This window comes from Phoxinus phoxinus (genome assembly GCF_949152265.1).
Source record: "Phoxinus phoxinus genome assembly, chromosome: 21".
Lineage (NCBI taxonomy): Eukaryota > Metazoa > Chordata > Actinopteri > Cypriniformes > Leuciscidae > Phoxinus > Phoxinus phoxinus.
In genome coordinates, this window is record NC_136896.1 from 18,525,390 (window position 1) to 18,544,027 (window position 18,638).

At 36.9% G+C, this 18,638-nt stretch overlaps 1 protein-coding gene across 4 annotated transcripts in view; it reads right to left on the reverse strand.

Moving 5' to 3' along the window:
* Nucleotides 1-5,616, reverse strand: part of svild (supervillin d) — a 146,518-nt gene extending 140,902 nt beyond the window's left edge. The window contains exon 1 of one of the 4 annotated variants that reach the window (XM_079595178.1): nt 5,234-5,616. The gene's annotated coding sequence lies outside the window, so the exon portion shown is untranslated. Of the gene's footprint in view, nt 1-3,522; nt 3,642-5,233 lie in introns of those variants that run through there. The other 3 variants (XM_079595180.1, XM_079595179.1, XM_079595181.1) reach the window with 3 other exon arrangements.
* Between the last annotated feature and the right edge of the window lie 13,022 nt (nt 5,617-18,638).

The window sequence follows — 18,638 nt, forward strand, 5'->3', positions numbered from 1 at the left end:
AAACCGTTTGAAAAAATAAATCGTATGTGTTCCATTGGGTAGCCTATGTTGAGGTCTTAAAGGGCTGGACCAGCAGCCTAATATTCTGTGTGATTAATGTTAATGAAACAACAACAGAAAATAGACAATCACCCAAAGCTTGACGGAATGAATTTGATCTATTTATTAAGAATCAATCTATAGTTGATTTATAGAGTGAAGACTTTAGTTGTTCAGCTACAGTACACTACTATTTAACAGCATGCAAAAAAGAAATTAAGCACTGTTTATTTCATTTGTCTCCTATAGTATTTGTCATATTGTTTGTAATTTGCTTTTTTGCTTACTTTTAATAGCAAAGATAAAATTGAATTAAATATCTATATTGTAATTATAAATTTAGATTAAAAAAATATGAAATAACTCGTTTCATGAAATAAGATTTTGGTCATCCCAAACCTGTTCAGAATTGTGAAAGGTTAGCAAATGCTAACATGATTGATAATAATCTCAATGTTGCTAACATCTTTGTAAGGACGTACACACTGGCATGTCATTATTATTATTTTATTTTATAAAGGGGAAGGAATGGTCAAAAAGTAGGGCAGGAACAGAGTTTTAAGATTGTTTTTAAATTAATTTATAAAACAATGAATTGTAAGTTCTGTCATATTTTTCAATTACTTTTACTGTTTTAGTTTTCCCCATGGTATCGATTCAGTATTGGTATCGAGGTATTTTAGTCTGGTATCATATCGAAGTCATAATTTTGGTATCGTGACAACACTACTGTCTAATCAGCATTTTGATATGCCACACCTGTGAGTTGGATGGATTATCTCGGCAAAGGAGAATGCTCACTAACACAGATTTAGACAGATTTGTGAACAATATTTGAGAGAAATAGGCCTTTTGTGTACACAAAAATGGGGGCAAAAACTAAAGTGTTGCCTTTACAATTTTGTTCAGTAGAGAGAGAGAGAGAGAGAGAGAGAGAGAGAGAGAGAGAGAGAGAGAGAGAGAGAGAGAGAAATATAAGACAACATAAAATACAAAAACTACACTGTAAAAAAATGTTTGCCTCTACAAGTCAAAATATTCTAGTGACTGGTCACATCTAAATTTATTAATTGGCCCAAGTGAAATTCTGTAAAAATAAATTGAATTAATTGTTGCAATAGTCTGTTAACATAGGCTCAATGAGAAATAATATGTCAGACTAATTGAAAAATGTAGATGAGACCAGTCACTAGAAAATGTTGACTTGATTTTTTTTTACAGTGTATGAATATAAATCAAAAAATAGATACTTTATTTATCTGGACTGTACTTGAAAATCAGGCCTGAGCTCTCCTAAGCATTCCTGTTCCTCGTTGATCCCGATCCGTCTAAAAATCTCCCCTCAGGGATCAATTAAGCCAACTCAATACAATCCAGTTGAGTCTTGTCAGTGTATTTTAAAACAATAACACTGTCATTTTATCAGATGCAAAGTTTTTAACCACCCATACAATGACATTATGCCAAGGCAATTGGCAGGGCTTGCCTATTTGTTTTGTGTAAACAGAAAAAGTTAGGCTCTAGATTTTAGCAATTTTACACAAACACATGCAAACACGTAGACGTAATTAGACCTATTGGCTTCTCCCAAATAATTTAACTAAATATTCCAAAGGCTTCTCTAAACAAGCCCAGCTTGTAAGACCACAAGGTTCCAATCCAAGAATGATGTTAAACCCTCATAGGTATTAGGCATTCATTTGCACCACTGAAATGCCTGAATCAAAATATTTTTTACTGTTTACCAAAGCTTACAAATGATGAGGGGCCATTTGTATAAAGCGTAACATTTTTGTCTTAAGTGTGTCAAAATTATAAGAACTATGTAAATTTACTCTTATATCTAGACTTAAGAAGTTTTATTCATAAAGGTTCCTAAGTTAAGTCTAGGTCTCAGCTCCTATATTATTCAAGAGTGCTGGAGAGGTATCCTAACCTAGTTAGGAGTAACAAGATGGCTGCAGATAGGAGAAGACCACACACTTTCCAACAAAGATATAGTGTATTGTGGTAATATGATTACAGGGAGTTGATAAAACGATACAGGCTTGATTGTAAATGTATTATTTTTGTAACTGACCTTATAAGAAATGTAATAACTTATGCCACTCGTTTACAAATCAATGCTCTGACTGCAGTAATGAAAGTAATAATGACATTTTTGGCAACCGGAAAAATGCAGCAGTGCACTTGGTACCATCAGTCCATACCACTATTGTGGCACTAACCACACCACCAGACATACAGTAGTGGCCAAAAGTGATGTCAGAAGGTTTTTGTTTTTAGTTTTTAATGAGCTTACAAGTTCACTTAAACCATCAAAATATGAGGAAAATATTTTTTAAATATTTTAAAATATGAAGGAACAACAAAGACTTGGAAGGTATTTATCTGACAGAATTATTTGGCAAAAAAAAGGCAAACTACATGCTGTAGCTCACAGGAAAAAGAATACATTGCCAACAATATAGGCTAATCAGTTCATAATCACTGGTTCTCTTTTGTTTTATGTGTTCATTGGCATGTTTCATTACGTTATCACAAATAAAACAATTGACTAAGCACAACTACGCAATATGAAAATCTTTAACGCATTTTAAATAATATTTGAATAAAGGGTGAAGATGTAAATTTTCCTAACCCAGACATCACTTTTGGACACTACTGTATGGCAGTTCATTTACTTTCCAGCTGATCTGTAAACAACGCGAAAAAAACCAAGCCGCTTTTATAAGGATTGCAAGCTTCCCTGGAGTGGTTGGAGCCTTTGATGGAACTCGTTTACGTCATTGCTTTAACTATAAATGAGACATATGTGATCATTTTGCACAATGCAAATCCATTTTAAAATAAATGTAAATATTAAAATCAATGTTTCAATGTTTAATTAAATTATTTAATTGAAATGACATGACTGGTGTCCTGACACTGACTTGCAGCAGGCTCACTTTCGGATGATTCAGAGTTTGAGGGTGGCCATTTTTGGGCTTTTGGGGTTAACATCATCGTAGTCCTTAGCTGCTTGTCTTTTTTACTCGCCCTAAAGCCATCCTAGGTGTATGACTTTCTTCTTTCAGCCAAACACAATCAAAGTTATTTTAAAACATCTTGGCTAGAGATCGACCGATATGTTGGTTTACCGATATTTTTCCTGATATTTAAGCATTTTCCCATAATCGGGTGTCGGTTTTGTAATATCGGATTCACCGATAAATGGCGCCATCTTGTGTGCGTTTTGAATTCCGCTATTGCAGCACCGTGTCTGAGGAGAGACGAGACAACAACAACTGCGTGCACAGCACAGGTAAAGTAGGCTATATGTAGGCCTACTACTTGCTTTGCTTTAAAGTCCCTGTAAAGTCAAAATTAAGTATCAAAATCTTGAAAAAATGAGCAGTAGTCTCTAATCTCAAACGCTGTGGACGTGTCCGCCGGCTGTGCTGAAACCACGCCACCTACTTATAAGCACACAAGGTAACTTACACTCATTGGTGGGCACGCACTGCCGATGATGGCACAGTTGTCGGCGCGACGGGAGGATGAAGGCCGAGGCGGGAGATAGTCGGTTCGGCTCCATTCACCAGTAACAGCGGAACATCAGTGAAGCCCAGTTGTCTCCGACGAAAGTCTATATATCTATCGTGTGTAAAATGATCATTACAGAGGCGGGTTTTGCCGGTGATCTTCAGCTCTCCATCAAGGTGGCTCTTCACAAAATTAATCCACCCCTTCTTGATGTGATTGTTTTTGGTAAATTTAAATAAGGACACCGATCTGTTTTGTACGTGATCGCAGTAGGCCTACGCATTTCCGTGAAGAAGGGATAGCTAGCTAGCAAACTGTAGGCTGTAGTAACAAATAGTACTGACAGTAACTCGCGATTGAGCGGCAAACTGATGTGAATGTGAATCTCAGGGGCTCCAGTGCGTCAAGTAGGGGCGTGTCCAGGAGCTCAGGGGCTCCAGTGCGTCATCGAGCCCCCGTTTCAGCCCCGCCCAAAAAATCCGGAACACACCGATGAAAAATTGTTTAACGGTCTAACTCCACAATTCAGTACTTCACAGTTCACAGTCTTTGTAATATGTTTTAGCAATACATTTCTAACATTTATAATGTGTTTATAATTATTATTTTTTTCTTGCCTTTACAGGGACTTTAATTATTCAGATGGCCTTTATTAACCCCTGGATCCGTATTTAATTACTTTTATAATGGATGGATGTGCTTTTCTGGCCTTCAAAATCTATTCAAAGCTTTATAAAGCTCGGAAGAGCCAGGATTTTTTCTTTTCTTTTTTTTCTTTATGTAACTCTGATTGTGTCCGGCTGAAAAAAGAAAGTCATATACACCTAGGATGGCTTGAGAGTAAATGGGATAATTAAAAAATGTTGGGTGAACTATCCCTTTAAGTGCAATCTCAGTTAGCACCTTAGAATCTGTGTTTGCTAAAAATTGCTTTTAGCTACTTTATAAATAGCTCATAATCTTAAACAAGTCCTACTTGTAATAAGATTTTTTGGTCAAAATGTAAGAATTTCTGTTACGTTTTGTACGGCCCCCGACGTCTAACACAATGACTCAATTTCACACCCCTTACATAACTTTTCTTTGACACTGCTGAAGTGAAATCATTCCTCAAGTTTAGTCCGCCTCACTTGCAATGCCTTTGTTTTTGCAGGTGGTTACTGTGCGATTTCCCAAACAGCTCATTGGCGTTCTTTGTTTTTTAAGACTCAGAACTCTAAATTCAAAGAGAACTATTTGTTTCTTTTATAAACCAGACAATTATGTTCCTGAACTGAATTACAACCAGCTTGCAGAATACAGACGGAAATGGCTAAACAGATCAATCACAATGAAAGGTCAATTGATGATTTAAATCGAGTGTCATGTCATCCGATCTCAACAAAAACGGACCCACAGACTCACACATTTCAGCCAGAACTCAGAATCTAAAGTCAAAATTGTAAAAGATTTTTTTTACAATTTTTTTAGCCGAATTAAGCAACACACTCCGCCCATGATCACACACTAACATCTCTGACATTTATCCATGGTTTTTAAACAAATAATGTCGTTAAATTGAAGCATGTTCAGAATAACAAAGTTACGAGAACATTAACAGATACAACTTTCAGCAACAGAACACAACAATGAAAAATGTCATAGGCTACATTTCGGACGAGGTACTCACCTACTTTTCCAGAATTTCGCTGAATCAAAACAAATGCAATAGGACCATCCGATTAACACAGCCGGGCATTAGACACGAGCATAGGTCCGGAATATTTAACAGATAAAAAACTACGCGTGAATTAACAGACAAATACATAACCACCTGAAATCGCACATGAATCTTAAGGTCAGAGTCAGCGACAGAGAGAGTGCGCTCTGCCGGGGTTAAAGCACCGAATATCCGTGTGGCGAAACACTAAAATATAGCTTGACACCGCTCCTGGTGTACTAACGTTACCATAAACAATCGCACAAATAACAGTTACAATATAAAGACTGCAGAAGACGAGTGCGTTTGCCAGCAGTGTTTGAAAGTTGAAATCCCGCCCCCTGTCCACGCCAGTAGTGGTGAGATATATCCAGCTGCAATAACAGCAGCGACAGAAGTTTCAGACCAGCAGCGCCAGACCAGCACAAGTACTTAACCAGCAGCCACAGGACGGAAGCGAGGGGCGGAGCTCATCGTTAAGAGAATTGCAGTACACAGACGTAATGTTTTTTTTATTATTATTATTATTATTATTATTAAATATTAGCTATTTTCACATGGATTTTAATCGGATCCATATCTAAAATATTAAAAAATAATAATAATTGTACAATGAGCAATATATTTGTTGTAATTGTCATGTCAATGGATAGCCTACATACACTATTTTGTTGTTTGTTCATAGGCCTACTGCATAATAACTAAGCAAATTAAACTAGGACTTTTAACTTTTTGAAAATATATTAATAAATATGTATCCGAATTGTAAAATGTTTCCCATTTGACTATTATAATATTGTTTTCTTCATGTTCATGATGTAAATACTGACAAAGAGTATTGCCATTTAATGTCAAATATACTTTATTAAATCAATGCAATGGCTTGAAAAAGTGAAACGTGTGCATTCGACGGATAATATGGTGAGTTGTCTTCTCCCTTTGTTTACTGACACATGGGATGCAGCCATTCACCTATGGACCAGAGGAATATAGGACTCAGGTAGATTTAAATAGCAAAGAGGAATATAAGAAGTGTGCACCCTGCTGTACATTCAAGATTTTAATAAACTGTTAACTTGTCCTGTGTTTTTTAATGAGGGGTTTTAATAAATAAAATAACAAACAATATTAAATTAAACTTCAAAATAGCCCATTTAAAGCATGGCAGAGGCCAAATATGTGAGGTGGGCCATGCAGCCGTCACACACATACCGGTAACTGCAAAACATTTGTGATGAGTAACTTTTCATGTTTCATATATGAGATGAGGACATAGCTGCAGCTGCAGTGATGATGCCAAACCCAGTATTGTGCAATAGGCTTTGAACTATGTAATTTTACTCAACATTTTTTTTAATTATCCGTTATATTGAAGAGACCTTTTTAAAGGATATTGGTTTACTTACTCCCTTATTAAACACTTCAGCTCAAGGCACCCACAGACAAGATCCGACCGATTTTGGGTCCAAAATTCCGATAATCCTAAAGGTCCCGATTATCTTGATGGTTATACAGACTTATCAGATTTTCCCTTTGGTGTGATGTGTGTTCTGAGACTCTTCATTTGGGGGTCACACTTGGCTCCTTGTCACACTTGGCTCCTTCGCAGTCAAAAGTGACCGAAGCCTTGAAATGTAATTTTTCTTTTTCTCAGGAATATCAGTTATATATTTTTGTTAATTTTGTATGTATTCTTTAGAATTTTGAAGGAATTTTATGATACTATGCAATATTTATACAATATTTTAAAAGAAATTTCCATTAAAAATGAATGCTACTTTTTATTTTATGTGTTATTATTTTTCAATTAATGCAATATTTCATATTAAAATAGAGTGAAGGCCTTTAAAACCCTTTTCCTTTTCTTTTTTGAAGTGAGTATACTGTCATCTGGTGGTGTAACAAAAACATGTGCAATGTCATGTTGTAACTGTTGCACCCCTGGAAAAGGGGGAAAATAGACATTAATAAATGAGAAGACAGTTGTCTGCGCATCGAGCTAATTTCTTTCTCTTTCAACACATAACATATAACAGAGAAATTGAATGCACACGTCACTCAGTACATTGGTTAACATTAACATGCAGACTAGATCAACAATGCAGATGTATCACAACAATCACTATAACATTGTAATTTAGAATAGAATAGAATAGAATAGAGCTTTATTATCATTGTAAACAACAAGATTACAAAAAGTCACCATACTCAGCAAACAACAAATATTAGAAAACAATAACTACACATGGGGTTAACAATATTTTTTTATAAATAACAAAAAAAAATGGGATGAAAAAGAGTAGCAATATAGGCCTACAATGATGAGATTAACATGTTAGCCTCTGTGGACTTTGATAATTTACAGTTTTTTTTAATTGTCAATTGCTAACCTCCTTTCGTCCAATCTACAGTATAGTCACATTTTCAAAACTCTAAACACAATTAGCACAACATCTATCTGTTGTGACCATACCATTAACACAATTCATGTTGTTTTCACACAAAATGCAGTCAATTAACACGTTTCTAGAATGCCTACATTTTCTTTACATATAAGCATACCCAATACCAAAATCATGGATCTTTAGGGGTGAGTGGGGTGAGTTGTGCCAGTTTCTACTCAAAGTGACTTTAAAGTGAGGCCATGACAGTAATGCCTTCAACTTAAAGATGTACATATATTTCAGGATGTGGTGCATCCCTGAGAACAATAACTTTGGATCTGAAATAAATTGTTTCAGAAATATAGCTTTTGGGAAAAAAGTGGTCTCGTGGCACAACTTGCCCCTGGTGCGGGGTAAGTTGTGCCTTTGGGGGAATACGTTGGGGTAAATTGTGCCAGTGATTTCTGAAGTAAAAAATAACATTTTAATGTTATGAACTGTAATGCTATATAAAAGCAAGACAAATTAAACTCAAAACTACTCATTTAAGGTTTATTTAGATAGTGTCACCCTATTAAACTGTTAGAATACCATAGCATGCGTTTTTCCTATGTGGTAAATTGCATAGGGATTTTGTATTGAACATAACTCTGGACCACAGTGTAACAGAGACAAGAGGGCGGGCTCATTTTACTCAGACGACCAATCAGTCTCTCAGGATCATTGTAAAGCTATCAAGCCACGCCCTAGCAACCATTTAGAGCACCTAAGCAACACAATATATGATATTTGTGAATCATTTCAGGCAAAAGGGCTTTGGCAATAGATGCCTATTGACATAGAACGCTGTCTGTCAATTATGTAACATATAAGAATAAAGTGACTAATTTCTAAACATCCTATTGTGACTTAGGCCACTTAAAAACTTAATAAAACTTCTCTTTAATAACATAGTGCAAACTCAAAACTGAAATCAGTGTTAGCTAAATTAAACAAATGGCAGGTAAGCCTAAGTCAAACACTGATGAGGCATGCCCATCTCCTCACTTCTCCAGATTATACCCTGTCAGTATGTAGGTCTAGGTGGTCTGGATCTGGCACAACTTAACCCAGGCCCTTTGGCACAAATCACCCCAGACCCACAAGTTTGAAAAACTAGCATGATCCAGCAGTTAAGAGCTAACTTCATGCTAACTGTATAGACTCATTGTATAGCCTGCTAAAGCACTAAAACATGTGTGAAATGTTTTCAAACTTGTCAATATTTGTTCAGACACTACAATCCAAAAACCTTAATCATAGAAATTGTACTTTGAAAAGAAAAAACTGTTTTTTGAGCTAAAATGTGTTTACCTCTCATGCCATGTGTCTCTCTTCTTTGGAGGATGAGTAAAATTAATAGCTTTTCAAAATTATGTGGTCAAAAGACCAATTTATTCTATGGTTTTCCAAAAACAAGGAGTGGATCTACTTCCCCCCTGGCACAAATCACCCCACTCTCTCCTATAGTGTTTTTTTTTTTTTTTTTTTACCTTTATTTAACCAGAAAGTCCCTTGAGACAGAATCTCTTTTCCGAGGGAGACCTGGCCGAGACGGCACACCAGTTACAATTTAGATACAAATACAACATAGTCAAAACATCCAAACATAACAACTAAAAAGGAACAGGTCACATAATACAGTTAGGCTAAATTTAGTTATATGGCATTTTAACATGGTCTTAAATTCGTTTAATGGGACTAAATAATTTAGATGTAGCAAGTTTTGCAAATTATTCCAAGACCATGGCGCAAAGTAAAAGAAGGCTTTCTTTCCCCAGCTCAGTAAAAACCCTTGGAACCTGGTAAGAGAGCCACCTGGTGGAACGGAGATGAAAACTGCTGGAATTCTTCTTAAGAATATTACATAAATTAAATATGCCGGCAGTTTACCCAACATGGCCTTGTATAGAAAAATATACAAAAGAAATTGTCTACGTAGACTTAGTGACGTCCAACCAATCAGTTCATACAACGTACAATGATGAGTACGGGAACCAGAGTTAGTTAGAAAGCGCAGAGCACTGTGATACACAGACTCTAAAAAGTGAAGAGTACTAGAGGCAACATGCATGTAAACAACATCACCATAGTCCAAAACACTTAAAAAAGTAGTCTGCACAAGTTTTAGTCTTAGTTTCAGTTTTTTTTACAAGCTTTTCCACATGAACTTTAAAAGAAAGTTTGTTGTCCAGCCAAAAACCTAAATACTTGTATGATGAAACATTTTCATTTAAGTCAATTAAGTCTAAAGACTAATTGAAGGTCATTCGTGGCTTGGTTCACTGAAGGGGCAACTGAGTATATCACAGTATCATCTGCATAAAGATGCAGTTTAGCAGTTTGCACATCCTTTCCAATATTATTCATAAATCCTCAGCAGGCCGGCGGCAATAATCCCTCTCCTTTTAGGACAGATCCAAGTACAAGAAGGCACCATGTGATACCATATGAAGAAACTCAATAAACCTTGAGTTTCCTGGGAGTTCCTTTCAATCGCATGATCATATGTTCTAAGAGGACTCTTTGGGCTGATCTTGTGTGGAAAAGGAACAATATACAGCAACACAGAAAGAAAGAAAGAAAGAAAGAAAGAAAGAAAGAAAGAAAGAAAGAAAGAAAGAAAGAAAGAAAGAAAGAAAGAAAGAAAGAAAGAAAGAAAGAAAGAAAGAAAGAAAGAAAGAAAGAAAGAGCCTGCACGAGGGAGAGGAAGACGAGTACCAGAACAAGGGAGAGGTATATCTTGCAGTATGTCCTTTTGCAAATAAAGTTTTTACTGCAGGAATTCTGACTCTGTCTTTTATTTTATTTTTTTCATAAACTAAAGCTACTCTGAGAGGGTCATTCATTTTTTGTATTGAATTTCTGCAGCAAAAGAAACAAAATGCATGCATTTACTAAACCCAACAAAACAAAACAGTGCAAAACACAATCTATGATCAATACAATATACTGTCTATTGTATAAGGGCAGACCTGACACATAAAATAATGCAGTTTCTCTAATTTCAGCTGATGTTAGTGGGTTTTTTTGTCATTGTGTTATGATTGACTAAATGTTCCTGTTGGAAGAGAACATGTGTTAGTGTTTTGAATAATTATTTGATTTTGAAACATGTTTGCAGTGTTTTGTTAGACATAGTGTATTGTGTTAGTGTATTATTGTAATTTGAAAATTAGTTTTGGAGTTTAGTTTACAATGTGTGATTTTGAGCATGAAATTAACCGTTTTGCCAATTGTGTGTTTTAGGTGTGTTGGTGCGTTAAGAGTTTAGGAAAATTGTTAAATGTATTGAAAAAAAACTGTCATAGTAATCGTAAAAAACTGTAACATGTCCATTTTTGGAAGAAGACTTCTAACATTAAAATACATGATTCCAAGACTGGATCTGTTTTTAAAATCACATGGGGAATTTATAGTTTGTAGTAAGTCAGGTCCAGGATTTGGCTGTACGTTCCCAGATAACAGCAAATGTAGTAAGACAATAGATTTCACCTTGTATTTTTCATCACAATCACTGGCTGACAAGTGTGATGAAAATCCATGTTGCACAGTAAAATAGTTATTTAAAAAGTTCATTATTAACAGGTGTAACGAAAGATTCATTTGAAATAGATGATTATAGAGTGTTTGTTGCTGTGCAGGATGGATAGACTGGTGATAACTGCATGCCTCCTTAGTTGAGAAATAAGATATTTGCAATGTACTCACCCGATTTTGCTCTCCAATAAATGGGGTTGGCCGCGACTTAAATCCATCATTGAATGCTGTGAGTAATAAAAGTAGTAAAAGATGCATTGTGCTTTCATAAAACATAAGCTGAACAGACAAAAGGTTCCAAGGGCTTACTGCAGAGTTTTGCAAATCTTGTAGAACAATCCTGAGACGCTTTCGCTTGTCCAAATATATTGACCAACACGCAAGCTTTTCGGTGATCCGTGAAACTTGTTATGGTTTAATCCATCCTGAGACGCTTCACAGGTGCAGTGTGTTAACCAGCATGCAGCATCCGTGATCCTTGCAGGAAGAGCATGGGCACGCTAAATCCAAGTTATTGTTATTTTACATCACTACCATCCAGGCGTGTGGGACAAACCGAGCCCAGACCATCCAGAATACAAAGTAGATTTCAAATTTCCCTGGATCTTTCAGCAGATCAAATCCTCAGCAGGCCGACGGGCAATAATCCCACTCCTTTTAGGACAGATCCAAGTACAACAAGGCACCATGTGATAGCTCAATAAACTCGAGTTTCCCGGGAAAAATTCACTTTCCTTTGTTAGGTATTACAAAAGCCAGGAAAATAAAAACACATAAAGAGTACTCAGCGCATGCACACAAACAAAAGAACTAGACTGGTGGCGGCCATCTTGGATTTAAAAGTGTCTAGAAAGAATTAGTTAGGATTAGTTAAGCATTTTTTATAAATGCTTAAATGCATCTTGCCAGAAATGAAGACGTAATGTTCCAAAACATAGATACAGTATAAAGTATCTACTTCTGCAACAATATCAGCTCAAAAATCTGCTTTAAATGAGTCAACCCCACAAGATTACGGTTATAAAAATGAATCTCGTCTGAAACGCAAAGGAGGAGGTGTTACTGTAATTTATAGTAATATTTTCAAAACCACTAAGAAATCTAGTTTAAAATATATTTATTTTGAAGTGCTGGTGCTTAATTTAAAAATATATAGTGTAAACGATAAATCACGTTTGAAAATTCTGCTGGCCATAAAGATTTTATCAAAGAATTTGCGGACTTTCTATCAGAATTAGTATTGGCTGCAGATAAAGTACTAATTGTTGGTGATTTTAATATACACATAGATAATGAAAAAGATGCATTGGGATTGGCATTTAAAGACATTGTAAACTCAATTGGAGTTAGACAACATGTGTCAGAACCTTGTCGTAATCATACTCTAGATCTAATACTATCACATGGAATAGATGTTGATGCCGTTGAAATACTGCAGCAGAGCGATGACATCTCAGATCATATAGTCTTAGCCAAGGCTGCAAAGCCGACTCCGTGTTATAAATGTGTTAGACCTATCACTTCTGCCACTAAAGATTGCTTTATCAATAATCTTCCTAATCAGTTTCATCATCTCAGCATCCCGGATAGCTTAGAAGAACTTGATACTGCAACAGAAACTTTTAACTCTCTCTTTTCCAGCACTTTAGACACAGTTGCTCCGCTGCGCTTAAAGAAGATTAAAGAACATAGTCCAACACCGTGGCACAACGAGCACACTCAGGCCCTTAAGAGAGCAGCCAGAAAAATGGAGCGCAACTGGAAGAAAACAAAACTAGAGGTATTTCGGATTTCATGGAAGGAGAGCTCGATTGCTTACAGAGAGGCTTTAAAAGCTGCTAGATCTGCTTATTTTTCAACCCTATTAGAAGAAAATAAACATAATCATAGGTATTTATTTGAAACAGTGGCTAAACTAATAAAAAAGAAAGCTTCAAGCCCAGAAGCTTCCAAGAAACACAGCAGTAATGACTTTATGAACTTCTTCACTTATAAGATCGATAATATCAGGGACAAAATTATTATTATGCAACCGTCTAATACAGTATCGCATCAGGAAGTGCATTGTAGTCTCCCTGAGGGAAATTTTAATTCATTCCTTGCTATAGGAGAGGAAGAATTTTGCAAACTCGTCAAATCATCTAAATCGACAACTTGTATGTTAGACCCTATACCGACTAAGCTGCTGAAAGAGATGCTTCCAGATGTCATAGATCCTCTTCTTAATATCATTCATTCATCTTTGTCTCTAGGATACGTACCAAAAACCTTTAAGATAGCTATGATTAAACCGCTTGTTAAAAAAACGCAACTTGATCCTACAAAACTAGTCAATTACAGGCCGATCTCGAATCTGCCTTTTCTGTCAAAGACATTAGAAAAAGCAGTATCCTCACAACTGTTACAGTACTTTCTAGAAAGAAATGATATCTGCGAGGATTTTCAGTCCGGATTTAGACCGTACCATAGTACCGAGACAGCTCTCGTTAGAGTCACAAATGATTTGCTCTTATCATCCGATCGTGGTTGTATCTCTTTATTAGTGTATTAGTTATCAGTTTGTAGCAGTAAATGAAGAGATGTCTTATCAATCACAAGTTCAGTATGGCGTACCACAAGGCTCAGTACTAGGACCGCTGCTGTTCACTCTGTACATGCTACCATTAGGAGATATCATTAGGAAACATGGACTTAGCTTTCACTGTTATGCCGACGATACTCAGCTGTATATTTCTTCAAAACCTAACGAAACTTATCAATTCACAAAATTAATGGAATGCATAGCTGATATAAAAAATTGGATGACTAGTAATTTCCTACTACTAAATTCTGAAAAAACAGAGATTCTATTTATTGGACAAAAAACTTCCACATGTAATAACCTAGAATACTGTCTAACACTTGATGGCTGCTCTGTTAAGTCTTCGTCGTCGGAAAGGAACCTGGGTGTGCTCTTTGATACCAATCTTTCATTTGAAAGTCACGTGTCTAGTATCTGTAAAACCACATTTTTCCATCTTAAAAATATATCTAAATTACGCATATATGCTCTCATTGACAAATGCAGAACAATTAGTTCATGCGTTCATGACCTCAAGGCTAGATTATTGTAATGCTCTACTGGGTGGTTGCCCTGCACGCTTAATAAACAAACTACAGCTAGTTCAAAATGCAGCAGCTCGAGTTCTTACCAGAACCAGGAAGTATGACCATATTAGCCCCTTTCTGTCAACACTGCATTGGCTGCCTATTAAACATCGTATACATTTTAAAATATTGCTGATTACTTACAAAGCACTAAATGGTTTAGCTCCACAGTACTTGAGCGAGCTCTTAACGCATTATAGTCCTTCACGTCTATTGCGATCTCAAAATTCCGGCCAGTTAATAATACCTCGAATATCAAAATCGACTGCTGGCGGTAGATCCTTTTCCTATTTAGCACCAAAACTTTGGAACAGTCTTCCTACCATTGTCCGGGAAGCAGACACACTCTGTCAGTTTAAGGCCACATTTACACATAGCCGGGTATTTAGAGAAACGAATATTTCTCCCCCTCCGTTTTCAATAATAACATCGTGCACACAACCCGCATAAATACGCCGTCGAGCGCCTTTATAACTATGCCAAACCTATGGGCGGCAGTGTAGGGAGAAGGATAAAGCCATGCAAGCCAATCAGAATCCTCAGAATCGACAAGAGAGAACCTAAAACCCCGTTTCTCCCAGTTGACACGACAACACATAACCGGCGTTTTCAGAAATCTCCACTTTGGCCGGAGTTTTTAGAAATGATCGTTTTCTGGGATAAAAACGGCGTTTTCGTGTAAATGACAGGCCAAAACGCAGAGAAATATCTGCGTTTTCCCATCGTGTAAACGGGGCCTAAAGCTAGATTAAAGACACATCTCTTTGACCTAGCATTCACATAATGCATTATACACTTCTATAACTCAATGTTAGGCTGCATAGATTAGGTCAGCCGGAACTGGGAACACTTCCCTTAAATCCTGATGTACTCGTTACATCATAAGAAGAATTGCATCTAATTTTAGTGTCTTTGTTTATCCCGAGGTTTTCCCGCAGCCTGCCGGATCCAGGCCGTATCCAGATCTGATGAAGGACCTTCGCCTAGACCCGATGACAACGCAGTGCTGAAGTGCCAAAACAATCTGTTACCTTAAATTATACGTTTATCTCTGTAAAGCAGCTTTGAAACAATCTACATTGTTAAAAGCGCTATATAAAAGAAGATGACTTGACTTGACTTAAAAGTATTGAAACAAATATTGGAAAAACATATTCAAACAGCTGATAAGCATTTTCAAATTACTGATCATTACAGTAAGAAATAGCTGATTCCAATCTCAATCAGAGACATAGCCAGGTGTTGAAGACTTTCCATTACATGGACGTACACAATAAAAAGGCACTCTTTGGATAAGTTTTCTTCAAAGCAACACAGAACACAGAGGAGCAGAAAAAGAAAGAAAATGTCTTGATGAGGAAGAGGACTAGTTGAACCAGGGAGAGGACTAGTTGGACCAGGGAGAGGCAAAAAGCAGCTTTACAGAAAATGCATTTCAAAAATATACATACAAAAATACAGTTAGTTAATCATAAAATTTAGGGCATAACATATCGCCGGCGTTGGGTCGTCTCTTCACAGGCGTCGAGTCGTCTCATCACAGGCGTTGGGGCATCTGAAGTCTCCATGAGAGGCTGGATACATAACTGGAGCTGACGAACTCTATTTGAGTTATCTCGGGACAGGCGTCCCGAGATAACAACAAAAAAGACAGATGGGAAATAATTAGCGTAGCTGCTGTTCATAATATGAATGCATTTGATCTGATTTAACTGTAGTATAAAAGGTATGAGATGCATCATGTGAATGCTTGGCTAAAGAGATGCGTCTTTAATCTAGTTTTAAACTGGGAGAGCGAGTCTGAACCTCGGACAATATCAGGAAGGCTATTCCAGAGTTTAGGAGCTAGATGTGAAAATGCCCTCCCTCCTTTAGAGGACTTAGATATCCTAGGTACGACCAGAAGCTTCGAATTTAGCGATCTTAAAGAGCGCGATGGATTATATGGCGATAGAAGATCTCTTAAATACACAGGAGCTAAACCATTTAGGGCTTTATAGGTCAGTAACAATACTTTGTAATTGATACGGAACTTAATAGGTAACCAGTGTAGAGATGATAAAATTGATGTTATATGATCATATTTTCTTGACCTAGTAAGAACTCTAGCAGCTGCATTTTGGACTAGCTGTAGCTTGTTTACGGAGGATGCAGGACAACCAGCTAATAAAGCATTACAGTAATCTAGTCTCGAGGTCATGAATGCATGAACTAACTTTTCTGCATCAGAAACTGATAGCATATTACGTAGCTTAGCAATGTTTCTAAGGTGGAAAAAGGCTGTTCTTGTGACATTTGAAATATGATTTTCAAAAGACAAGTTGCGGTTTAGTATAACACCCAGGTCTTTTACTGTAGAGGATAAAGTAACAGGACGTCCATCTAGATTAAGGTTGTATTGTAAGAGGTTTTGTGGGCAGCTTTTTGGACCAATCAGTAATACCTCCGTTTTATCTGAATTTAATAGAAGAAAATTACACGTCATCCAATCTTTTATATCTTTAACACACTCTGTCATTTTAGATAATTTAGTGTTATCATCTGGTCTTGATGAAATATATAATTGAGTGTCATCAGCATAACAGTGGAAACTTATTCCATGTTTTCTTATAATATTACCAAGTGGCAGCATATAAATTGAGAATAGCAGGGGGCCTAATACAGATCCCTGCGGCACTCCATAATTTACTGACGTTATCTTTGATTTTTCCCCATTTAAATGGACAAAATGGTAACGGTCTGATAGGTACGATCTAAACCAGCTTAATGCCTGTCCCTGAACACCAGTGTAATTTTGAAGTCGATCTAAGAGTATTTTATGATCTATAGTGTCAAACGCAGCACTAAGATCGAGTAAAACTAGTATTGAGATACAGCCTTGGTCAGAAGCTAAAAGTAAATCATTTGTAATTTTAACCAGCGCAGTTTCTGTGCTATGATGTGGCCTGAATCCAGACTGAAACTTTTCATAGATATCGTTTTCTTGCAAGAAAGAGCACAGTTGAGCGGACACAACTTTTTCTAGTATTTTAGACATAAATGGAAGATTTGAAATGGGTCTGTAATTTGCTAGGTTATTTGGATCTAATTGTGGTTTCTTAATAAGAGGTTTTATAACTGCCAGCTTGAATGTTTTTGGAACATGTCCTAAAGATAGAGACGAGTTCATAATATTGAGAAGAGGCTCTTCCACTACAGGTAACACTTCTTTCAGTAGTTTAGTGGGTATTGGATCTAATAAACATGTTGTTGTTTTAGATGCAGTGATAAGTTTATTTAGCTCTTCCTGTCCTATAGTTGTAAAGCGCTGTAGTTGTTCTTGGGGGGCGATAATTGAGGCTGAATCATAAGACGCTGTCAAAGATTGTACATTTACAATTGTGTTTCTGATGCTTTCTATTTTCTCAGTGAAGAAATTCATGAAATCATTACTATTCAAATGTAACAGAATATTTTGTTCAGGTGATGTCTGTTTATTTGTTAATCTAGCCACGGTGTTAAATAAAAACCTTGGATTGTTTTGGTTATTTTCTATTAGTTTGCGGAGATGCTCAGCCCTGGCTGCTTTTAGAGCCTTTTTATAACGTGACATACTGTCTTTCCACGCGATTCTAAAGACCTCTAAATTTGTTTGTTTCCATCTGCGCTCTAAGTTACGAGTTTCTCTCTTGATAACATGCGTAGCACTGTTGTACCATGGTGCTTTAGTTCTCTTACGTAGAGTTCTCTCGTACTGCGTCGAAAGAACGCTACGGGAAAGTATTTCTTTGTCGAGATTGAAGCCTAAAAATTAATCCTTAATTTTGTAAACATGTAAAACGCTTTTCTGTAGCATACAACCTTAGGCGGAGCAATATCGCTCACCCATTGGCTGCTCCGCCAGAAAAGCACAGCCTATGCGAGGCCAGAGACGCTGACCAATGAGGACGCTTCGCGCCCATTCTGCGTCATCTCCCGCCGAAACAGGCGTGGCCTAGGCCTATAAATACGAGCATAGCTGTCTAACACACCGATTTTCTAAAATTCACGAAGCTGCACGCATCGCTGAATTGGATTCGAGCCGCCACAGCCGTTTGGAACAGCACTTCAGCAGGACGAGCCCTTATCTGAAGTCGCCGCCGCCTTCGCCGCCTTCAGCCGCCGTTCCCTGCTGCGCTTCTCCGGCGTGGAATATCCTTTTGCTTTGTGTGTGTTTTGTGTGTGTGTTCGCCTACTGCGACACGCATTTTTTCTCACAGAAAGAGCACGAGTGTCTTTTTAAAGAT